This window comes from Coturnix japonica, chromosome 1, assembly GCF_054131305.1.
Source record: "Coturnix japonica strain WE chromosome 1, WE-NBRP24, whole genome shotgun sequence".
NCBI lineage: Eukaryota > Metazoa > Chordata > Aves > Galliformes > Phasianidae > Coturnix > Coturnix japonica.
The window spans coordinates 73,785,872-73,796,235 of record NC_140663.1 but is presented as its reverse complement, the minus strand read 5'-3'; positions in this window follow the sequence as shown (position 1 = coordinate 73,796,235).

The following is a 10,364-nucleotide window of genomic DNA, read 5'->3' as shown; positions in this document are numbered from 1 at the left end:
TCTCCTAAAAGAATTGTCAGTATAACTCTTCAGTGGGGACTGCGTCTCATCCAGCCCCACATCCGAACTCGGCCCGATGCCTAATGTGATGGAAGTAAATAAAAAATCACAGGCAGTAAAGTTTATTGAGACATAAAGCTTGTCAGAGTGGTAAATATAATGAAAAAGGCAGCCACAGACCCTGAATTGCATTCAATTGCAAGCACGCGCTGAGAGACAAAATGCATTTTTATGTGGTTCAGTGCAAAGTTAAGAAGAAAGCTTGCAAGCCATTCGTACTGAAAGTGCCTCGGAACACACTGACTGAATAGGATGTAGTGGTTAAGGCAGATAAAGATGATCATCTTGTACTTCTGTGTGATGAAAGGGAGTAATGAGAGTCCTGAATGTACAAGGAAAATCGTTTCTTACTTCTCTGGTATGGAGAGGTTATTTTGTGTTTGTGTAACAGTCCTAGAGAGATATTTGTCTAGAAGAACATGTTCACTTCTGTTGTCTATCCCTAAAAGGACTCTGGAAAAGCAAAGAGGGAAGAAATTACATACAGATTTTTGGAGAGCTGCCTATAGGACTCTCAGCTTAGTCTGTTCATCTTGTCAGGAAAAAAAAAGGTTGAAAAGTGACTTGGCTGCAATGTGCAAGTACCTCCATGGGGAGAAAATGCTGGTTGCCAAAGGGCTCAATAATCTAGTGGGGAAAAAGGAGTAAGACCCACTGACTGGAAGATGAAGCTGGACAAATCCATACAGGAGACAAGACTTGAATTCCAACAGAGAGAGAGGTTAACCAGGGAACAGTCGTGGATGTAAAACGTGGATGTCCCATCCCCTGCTGTCTTTAAATCAAGACTAAATACTCATTTGAGAAAGAGAGATGCTTTTATCAAGCAGACGTTTCTCTCCTGTCATTACAGTGGCAGCTGAATACAAATGTACAAGACCTGCAGAGCACAAAAGGTCAGGCTGCTTGATCAAACTGTGATTCCTTTCAGCCACAGCTCTGCAGAGCCACGAATTGCATTTGCGTTTGTTCAGTCAAATGAGCCGTGCTGTAAAGACGTGATCTCCAAGAGGTAAAAAGAGGGTCTGGCCCTGCCACCTGTGAAGGCGTCAGTCCCTTCTGCTGCCGTGGAAGCAGATGGGGAGCCTGGAAAATCAAAATTAACACTGTGCTACTGCTTGAAGCTGCAACAGGGGAGAGGTTCAAATTGGATATCAGTTCTGCACCACAGGGCAGTGGGCATGGAACAGGCTCACCAGGGCAGTGGGCATGGCCCCAGGCTGACAGAGTTCCAAATTCCAATAGCACAGACTATAAGAAGATGAGAATTGCCTAAATCTGGGAGAATATCCATCACGGACAGGCCATACATTGATGTACCCTGGCAGGCAGATGCTGCAGCTCAGCTCCAGCACAGACTGAGGATGGGTCCTGAAGGTCAGATGGGCCACCATCTTACTGCACTGAGCCAAGGGGAAGGGAAACATAGAAACATAAAGGTTGGAAAAGACCACTAATATCATCAAGTCCAACCATCAATCCATCACTCACTAAACCATGTCACTCAGTGCTACATCTACAAATTACATGAACACCTGCAGGGACGGTGACACCACCAACACCCTGGGCAGCCTGTTGGATAATAATAGAAAAAGATAAGGGGTAAAAAAAAAATGAGATTCTGCTTTACAGCTAATTATTAATCACACACAGTCCCCCTGCATTCCCTGGAAATAGTTCCTCAGTCCCTGGAAATTATGCTTTAGCTTTAAGAATCAGAAACATCCTTTCCTGCCTCTTTTTTTTTTGCCTCTTTTCCCCTCTCCATCATTACACACCTTTACTCCTTTCTCTTGTCCTTCCCCCAGCTCTTGCTCTCCAGCTTCCATTCCCTGTATTGCTTTCTCTTCCATCATCTCTTTTGCCTCATTACTGTTTTCTCTCCTATTCCCTCTTTCAGAGCTGTACAACAGCAGTGCCCTGACACAGAAAATGCGATCTGTTCTTGTATGAAGAATAATGCAACTGCAGGCCCAGCCTGTTTAATAAAAGCTGGTGAGAACAGCTTGTGAGTCCCTAAGGTGGAGGTAATATTTTGCATTAATATTTGATACCTTATTTAGGATGCTAAATCAGATGCATGAAGTCTCTGGGGAAGAATCAAATGCAAAGTTGTGTTTAACTGATGGAGAGCTCAGCCAGGCTGCTGGACCATCCCTCCTGTCTTACAGCCAGGCCTCTCGGACCTGCCCTATTTGAGATGGAACCCGACCTGCTGTCAGCCTGGGACCCAGGGAATGGTGTTTATGCATCCCCTGTATCGCTGAGATTAAAATTCCTGCAAATGCACCACCTTTCAGCATTCATCCCAAGTTCTTTTGGTTTTGGTGGAGTGCCTAACCCCAAACGCTGAGTCAGATCCTTCCCCACATACCTCAGATCAAGCAAAGAAGATGACTGTGCAATTTTTCCTCTCTCTTTTGGCTAAGACAGCTCCTTCACGCTGCAGACACAGTGCTGTGCTAATGGACATCAGTGCTGCAGGATACGAGGCCAGGCAGAGATCACAAGGCTAGGAGAGAAATGAAGTGACCACCCTGGAGTACTGGTGACAGAAGCTCAGTTCTGTAAGAAACCATGTAGTCTCTGCACAGCACTTCCAGAAGCTAAAGGCCCCATCCACTGTATCCTTAGAAGCCCTAGCACAATGGTTCTCTAGGCATTTCCCAGAATCAATCTACCTGGCTGGATAACACCATATCTTAGCATGGGGACCATCTCAGGACAGCAGGAGAAGGGAGGTGACCTCCAAAAACATACAGAAGGACATAAAGAGTATCAGCAAATAATAATAATCATAATAAAATCAAATCACACTTTTTCTTTCTGGGCCTGGGGAGGCTGACAGGCACAATGAAATGTGTGGGTGTCACTTGGCAGGTGTGAATCGTTCAGGCAAGCTACAGTACACATATTTAGTCGTTTTAAACTGTCTTCATACATCAGACCTCGCCACCCCTTAAGCCGATTTATTGCAGCAATCTTTCATTGAAAGGATTAATGTCATCCAGACCTGGCTGCTTTGGCCACTTGCATCAAGGCTGCCAGCCCAAGAGTCGACATTTTCTCCACAGCCTCTCGTTCCCTGAGTCATTTAGGGGAAGCTCAGCAAAGGGAAGGGGAAATCTGGGGGACTCAGCCAGCATCCAGTAATACCTTTTCAGTGCAGTGACACTGTATGGCCCCTCTCTGAGATACATAGTGCAATGCCTCAGCTGTGTGCATAGCGTTTGGCAGAGTCCAGCGTTAGCTCTGGCTTCATAGAAGCAGAGGATTTATTTTCTCCTGAGGAATAGCGATCAGCCTTATCTCAAGCATAAATTGGAATAACATCCCTGTTGTTCTCATTTCCTCCTGAAAGCTACGCAAATATTTTCTGCCTCTATTCACTTCTGGCCTGGCATTTCCCCACCTGGCCACACAGGAGTCCTGGGCCATTAGCTTCCCCTCATCACACTTAACCCTTCATTTTCCCTGCAGAACCAGTATAATTTTGAGGAAACCAAAACCTTCTATCATCACCGTCACCCTTGCTGTGCAGTGCACATATACGGATGCTCCCTCTGTGCATGTATTACACCCTGCCTGTGACTAACCGTATTTAATTGGCTTCCTGCTTGGTTTTCCATCCCAGCGCACCTTGTTCGATGTACATGCTTGTCTTTCTGTGTGTGTAAGCACTGCTGGACTCTCACTGCAACAAGCAGTAACCCAAAGGCTCTGCAGAACTGAGTTGCTGCCAGGCAGCCTCCACACAGCTCTGTACCCTGGCTCCCAAGGGCACATTTTCTTCCTAATACAAAATAGGCTGTTCTTCACTGGCCTCTTTTGGCTACTGCTCTCAGCCCTATTTCAGTCATACGCATTTGTGCTATAAATGGTCTCCTAAAATCAGAGCTTATCAATATTGGCTCTGGGCTCAGGGCTCCTTTCATTGCATCAAAGGTGCATCGATGTTCTGCCATCTAATTTACTTCCCTTCTTTTTGGCTTTATTCAGCAAATTGGTCAGAGGGACACGGTAATAAGCAAAAACTCAGAAATAGTTCTCCAGTTAACAACCTTCTACCCCTAAAATTGTTTTGCTTCTTGGAGGTAGGAAATCAGCACCTCCCCTATAGTTCCCACTTCAGAGAGCACTGTTTTGCCTTTCCCAGTGGCCATTACACATACAAGACACTGGATCTCAGAACAAGCCAGTGGATGTTTCAGAGAGAAGGTATGGGGTGAAGAAGGCCAATAGCCAGCCCCAATTTGGCTATTTTGTTTAGAACTAATTTCACTGACTTCCAGCTAACTTGCCCTATCCACTGCTTGGGGATGCTTACTCTCTTCACCGAAGTTTGGAGGGCTGTTTGTAGGGAGAAATGCATCTTTTGACACCCTGCATTGCTCTGAAGGTACAAATGCTTTGCCAAGCTTGTCAGCTTGCCACTAGCTATCCCTTTGGCCACATTCTTCTCCTTACCCCAAAACCTTTATGCTTCTGCTTCCAAATAGGAAAGAAGGGAGTGCCTGATGTACATTACGAGCTTCCTGGGATTTTGTTCAGGCCACAGTCACGGTAAATCAGTGCCAAAAATACTCTTCTGACTGCTCCACTCCATAGTCTTCACACTCCACTCTCCTGCTCAGCCCAAGCACTTTATCTTCAGTTGCAGGTAGCAAAAACAAAGCTTTTCCTCAGTGCCAGCCCAATGAGCTTTATCAGCAAGCCTGCTTTGCCTGCTTTTTTCTGAGATTCTCCCCTACAAGCTTCTCTCTCTCTTATCTCTAAACTGTGGTGAAAGTGTTTGGGGTTTAGCTTTGGACTGAAGTCTGGGATGCTTTAGGCTGTCAGCCATACAACACATCAAATGGAAAAGGTCCTGCAGAATCCTCTGCAGTCTCACACCGGCCAAAAGATACGTAGAACAAAATCACCTGAGTTCCTGTTTGCCTCCTTTCCTTAGGGAAGAAGTATAAGCATATACTTCTTACTCATCCTCTCTAACAATTCATCCGTCTGGTGGCGACCAAAGGATGTTCAAGTGGTTTTACCTGGAAAAGAAAAGCCTGGACATAGTATAGTGTTCCATCAGAGCGTTGCAGCCTCCTCAGAAGCATTTAACCAAGTCCCACAGAGCTCTTCTGCTGGAGTGCTGCGTAATGGAGCTCCCTCTGGCCATCAGGTCATATTATCACAGATAATCAGAGCGTATCAGTTTCACACAAAGCTCAGCCAGACAAGCAAGACAAGACAGCTTCCAGTGCACCATGAATATCTTACTCACATCACACACCATTTTGCTTTTAGCAAGACCACCCTGTCACAGCGTATAACATACAGCACCCGCCTGACACATCAGCAGTGAAAATTGGGAGATGGCTGTAAAACACCGCATTGGCAAGGCCTATTTATTCCTGTTATCCTTATTCTGAATCAGAACATCTCAATTTCTACATTTCATTCCTTCTTTCAGGTTTTGCTTTGTGGTTTGTTTGGGTTGAGTTTATTTGCCATTGTGCCTCAGAAAACCCTTCTTCCTGCTCGGTGACAGCAGACAATAGGTTTCTCAGCTGGTAGGAGATGGGAAGCAGCACACCACAGCACTGATGATCACTGGGAAGAGATAGGTGAGTTCAGCCATGGACAAAGCAGCTCCTTAACTGCAGAGAGCTGCACGGACACGGCAGATTTTGCTCATCGGAGACTGGGTATTTCAGCATAAGGCCCACTTGGATAAGCAAGGAATGTCTCAATGAATTAAAATGCAAAAGGAGAGCGTAGAAAAAAGTGAAGACATGGATAGACATCAAAGGAGCAGCACGGAACCATTTCTTGCATCCTTGGGGATGAAATAATGAAGACCAAAGCAAACAAGGAACAGAGCAAGAGAGATTGGAAACCTCAGCAAGAAACATCCAGATGGGACTCATTTTAAAAAGTCAAGGCTAAAATATTATTAGCACATACTCAGCAAACAGAAGATATGTGAAATGTTTCTGGAAACAGCCTAGGTCCTAGGGAGAGAAAGCATCAACTAAACAGAAGGTTTTAATACAAAAATGAGATGAAAATATTCCTTATTGCTTTGGGTGCCTGAAAAAGATAGGGAACAATTTGACTCTGGCAAGAGTTTACATCAGCTGTTTGCTTGTAGCACTTCTGGCAATTTCTGGAACCGGAGATCAGAGAAAAATGATGAGACCAGTCAGGGGACCAGAAGGTCAAATTTACAGCAAGCATTACAGAAGTGAAATCTATATCTGTGGGATAATAGATGTTCAAAAGGGAACACCGCTATTCATCAATAGCTAAAGGGCAAGGCTGCTAAGGAGGCAGGGAGGCAAACTGGCATAAGTCAGAGAGAGAAATGGCATTTCCAACTTGGTGTCAGGAAAGTTACCTGGCTGCATTGCACTGGATCATGAAACAGTTTCCAGTGAGCTGCCAGCATCTCCCATGGGTCAGCTCCCTCACCCAGACAAAAGCATTCACCAACCCCCCAGTTCCTGCATGGTGAAGACCAGTTCAGCCAGACAGAAGGGACATCAACAGGACTCTGACCAAGGCATTGGAAAAGAATGGGGGAAGGATGCCGACATCTGCCAAGCCCTTAGAGAGAGGTAAACTTGGTAATGATGTGCATTCTTTGCTCTGATGCTACCAAGGCTTGTCACCCCGCTACCCTCCCTGGCCTCACCCCACGGCTGGCTTTCAGCCAGCAGAAGCCCTTCAGAAAATGGAAATGGATGCATCTTTCACAGTCATTAGCGGGGATCATGCTAATGGGATGTCATGATAAATACTGACAGTTAGCTGAGGGCAGCAGTGCGCTCTGCGAGGCTCCAAACGAGAGGGCAGCAGATGCTGCAACAAGCTCAGAGCGTGCCCACGGTGCGGGAGGAGGCAGTGGGAGCAAAGACGAGCTGGGGCTGGTGATCAGGGAACAGAGCTCAGTGTTCAAGGTCACCAGCCTGCAAGCAGCCTCGGGTGCTGGCAATGCTGCAGACAGAGAGCAAGCAGTGTAAGGCCCTGGTGCGGCTGCGTTCTGCACATCAGAAAGACAGAGGTGGTGCTGCAGCCTCGGGAGAGTCCCACATTGTAGTGTGTGCACAGGAAGAGTGGAAGGGAGAGCAAGAGAATGCTGGAGGGGCATGAGCAGGATCTCCTGATGCTACTGAGTGCCACAAGCATGGGTATCTGCAGGAAGGGTGCTGCCATTTGGGGTAGAGGATTACTTGACTCGCATTATCATTTGAGCTCACACATATGCACACACACAAAAAAAAAACCACACCAAGAAACAGCTTAGAGCTTTGGTACCTCAGGGAACTGACCAGCATAGCTATAGTTAGATAATTATGCCATTAAATCTATGCTAATACTACTAAGGCTGGTCATGAATTTTTTAACAAGCCAGTGTTTCATTGGAAAATACCAACTGATCTTATCAAAGATGAAACTTGTCTCAAGGACAAGCACTTTTCTATGAGACAACATGAGACAGAACACGCATTTATAGCAGGGAAAAGCTTTCAGGACACTTCTCTCTGAGCAGGATTTCTAGGTGAATAACTGTCCATGCATCAGATATCCAAGGGACCTCAGGTTTGGATCTCCTGCCTATAACAAACGCTGATCAGCAGGTTGCTCGGGAGATCTTCCTGACATCTCTGATTTATTCTCTCTGAAATGCTGCACAAGAATCTGATGTTCATTATGATGAGGATCAGAAAACATATTTTTAATTTTATTTATTTTTTTCTTTTTTTTTCTGCATCCAAATTTTGGTGAGGCAGGAAAAATCACTTCATCCTCTGCTTCGTGTTATTTCACCCTCAGGGAAATGTTGTTCTAGAATAAAAGCAATTCTCTTCACTTTGGAGTAATTACTCTTATTCCAGAATAGATTATGCACATGAGGGAGTTAAAACAACATAGCTAGAGCACTAACTGTTATTCTGTTGCTGTTTCAATCAACTTCCCAGTATATTCGAGTCTTAGACTACTAGATGTGCGCTCTTTCTTTTATTGCCAGTCGTCCTCAGGTCAGTGGCATTCAGAAACTCTCTTTTGACAATATTAGTCCTGCCTGACAATATTACACCTACAAAGACAGGTGAAGGATGAACAATGGCTTGTATGGGGAGTTCACACCAGCTTCACTTGCTGAGTAACACCCATACAGGTACACACACACGTCCCCTGGACGGACACAGACTTGGAGCATTTGTACATTCACAATCCTAACGCAGGAAGCACAGAAATAGCAAGGAGACCTTTCATCATGGATGAGACCAAAAGAAGGAGGGGATATGAGGTTTGTGTGGTGTCAACATATCACATTACACCCACCCATCATTTCTCTCCCAATATTTCTCACTGGAAGGAGCTCTGAAGGCATCACGGTAATGACTATTGGCAGGATTTGTGTGGGTGAGGTGCTGAGAGCCAAGAAAGCCCAACAACCGACTTGCTGTTTGAGTCGCCTACACGGAGTGGCCCCTTCAGAGCAAAGATGAGGTCAACAGATGGAGGATGACAGAGAGGAAGGGAATTCCATATAGTTGCTTGGGATCTTATCTCATTTCTTTGTACAGAGAGGCTGTCCATCCATTCCGAGTTGAGTGGGATTTCTTAATCTTAAAGGCAGTCTGTCGGCACGAGTGCAATGAAAGCAGAGTACTGCCTAGGAGTCTAAAAGCCTTCTGAGCCCCTTTTTGACATTTCCACATCTCATTGTCCCAGCAGCACTTTGCAATGCTCTATTTTAAGGCTGGAAAGAGAGTTTCACATTGCAAAAATGACCTACCTGGCCCTGTATTATAAGCACTCAAAAGTGACAGCTAAAAGGTTGAGATGCCTTGAGCACAAACCTCAGCACAGTGACCCTTCCAGTTGCTAGTGCAGCACAATACAGCAATCACAAAGACTTCTTCATACTACTACGGAACCTCTGATTAGCATCCTTTTGTCCTACTCAAGTCCTGGGCTTTATCCATGGGCACACATTTACTCACTGCTGATTTCACATGGAAATAGCACGTTTTGGCACACATTTTTCTTTTTTCAGAAGTTTCTCTTAACTAGCTTGGACAATCTCGAGGGGTTTAGGGCTGCCTCTTGCTTTTAAGACCAAAAAGTCAGAACTTTTACCCCACATTTGGACACCACCCAACCATGAAGAGAATTTGAATCCAACCTTAATGTGCGTCCTTTCCTTCCACAATGCTGGACTCTGCCCCCAAGTGTCTGATGGCAGAAGGGAGCCTGCCTTTGGGGCACATCCAACTGACGGAGACTGTGAGCCTCCAGGACAAACCAATGCTGTGCGAGACAGGTTTCAGCCTTTGCAGGCAGTGCTATTTGACCCTAATGCGGACCATTCATTCCCAGCATACAAAAGAAAGCCTTGTTTAATTCGATGTTGATGAAAGACGCGGAGCAGAGAGGAGCTCAGAAACAGAAGCCACTTTCTCATGTAGCCAAGGAGCTGGGTGACAACCGGCCTCTGTTCTCCACCCCTGGCCTCCCTCTGCCTCCCCACGGATACAGACAAAGGATGTGTCACGATCGGCCGCTGGAGAAAGGAGGACTTGACATCGCTGTCAGTGCGGCAGTTGTGGAAAGCAGGGCCTTTCGCATCCTTCTGCATTAGTGATTCATGTACGCTGTTAGGAGTGCTCGGTGAGATGGGTGCTGCAAGGCAGCGCTTTCAAAGGCTGCATCAAACATGCTTTCAGAAGGTAGCTCACTTAAGAAGCAGGGTGGGTTTTTTTTATATATATAAAAGCAGTTACTTACTTCTGTGGAAGAGCCTCATTGAATCTAACAGAGATGAGAGTAGCGGAATGGCATCAAGACTATTCTCAAGGCTGACATTTTAATAGAGACAGCCTTTTTTTCTTTTTCTTTTCTTGTTTTTTGAAGCTATCTTACAGAAATCAACAGTCAGCACATAGGTCTCTGCTCACAAATTGCTTGAAAGCTAAATAGGTGTTTACCTTTAGCAAAACTTTTCTGAGAGGGTAGGGATGCTGGATTGTCCATCATCCTCCGGGTGCATGTGGAGCTCCCACACAAAGCACTCAAAGGTACAGAGGAGACGCTGCCTCCAGGTGTTGACTGTGTGCCTTCACATTCAGAACCCAACCTACCACCATCCTCGCCACAGCTCCTTGCTGCACCTTGGAGTTGTGCTACCAATGGAGCTGCTTCCCATCTGAAGCGTGACAGATGCATTCCGCACACATCAATCTGTCTCTGTCTGGGTCCTTAAGCAGCCCCCATCATCATCCTATTCAAGAGCCAGTGAAGTA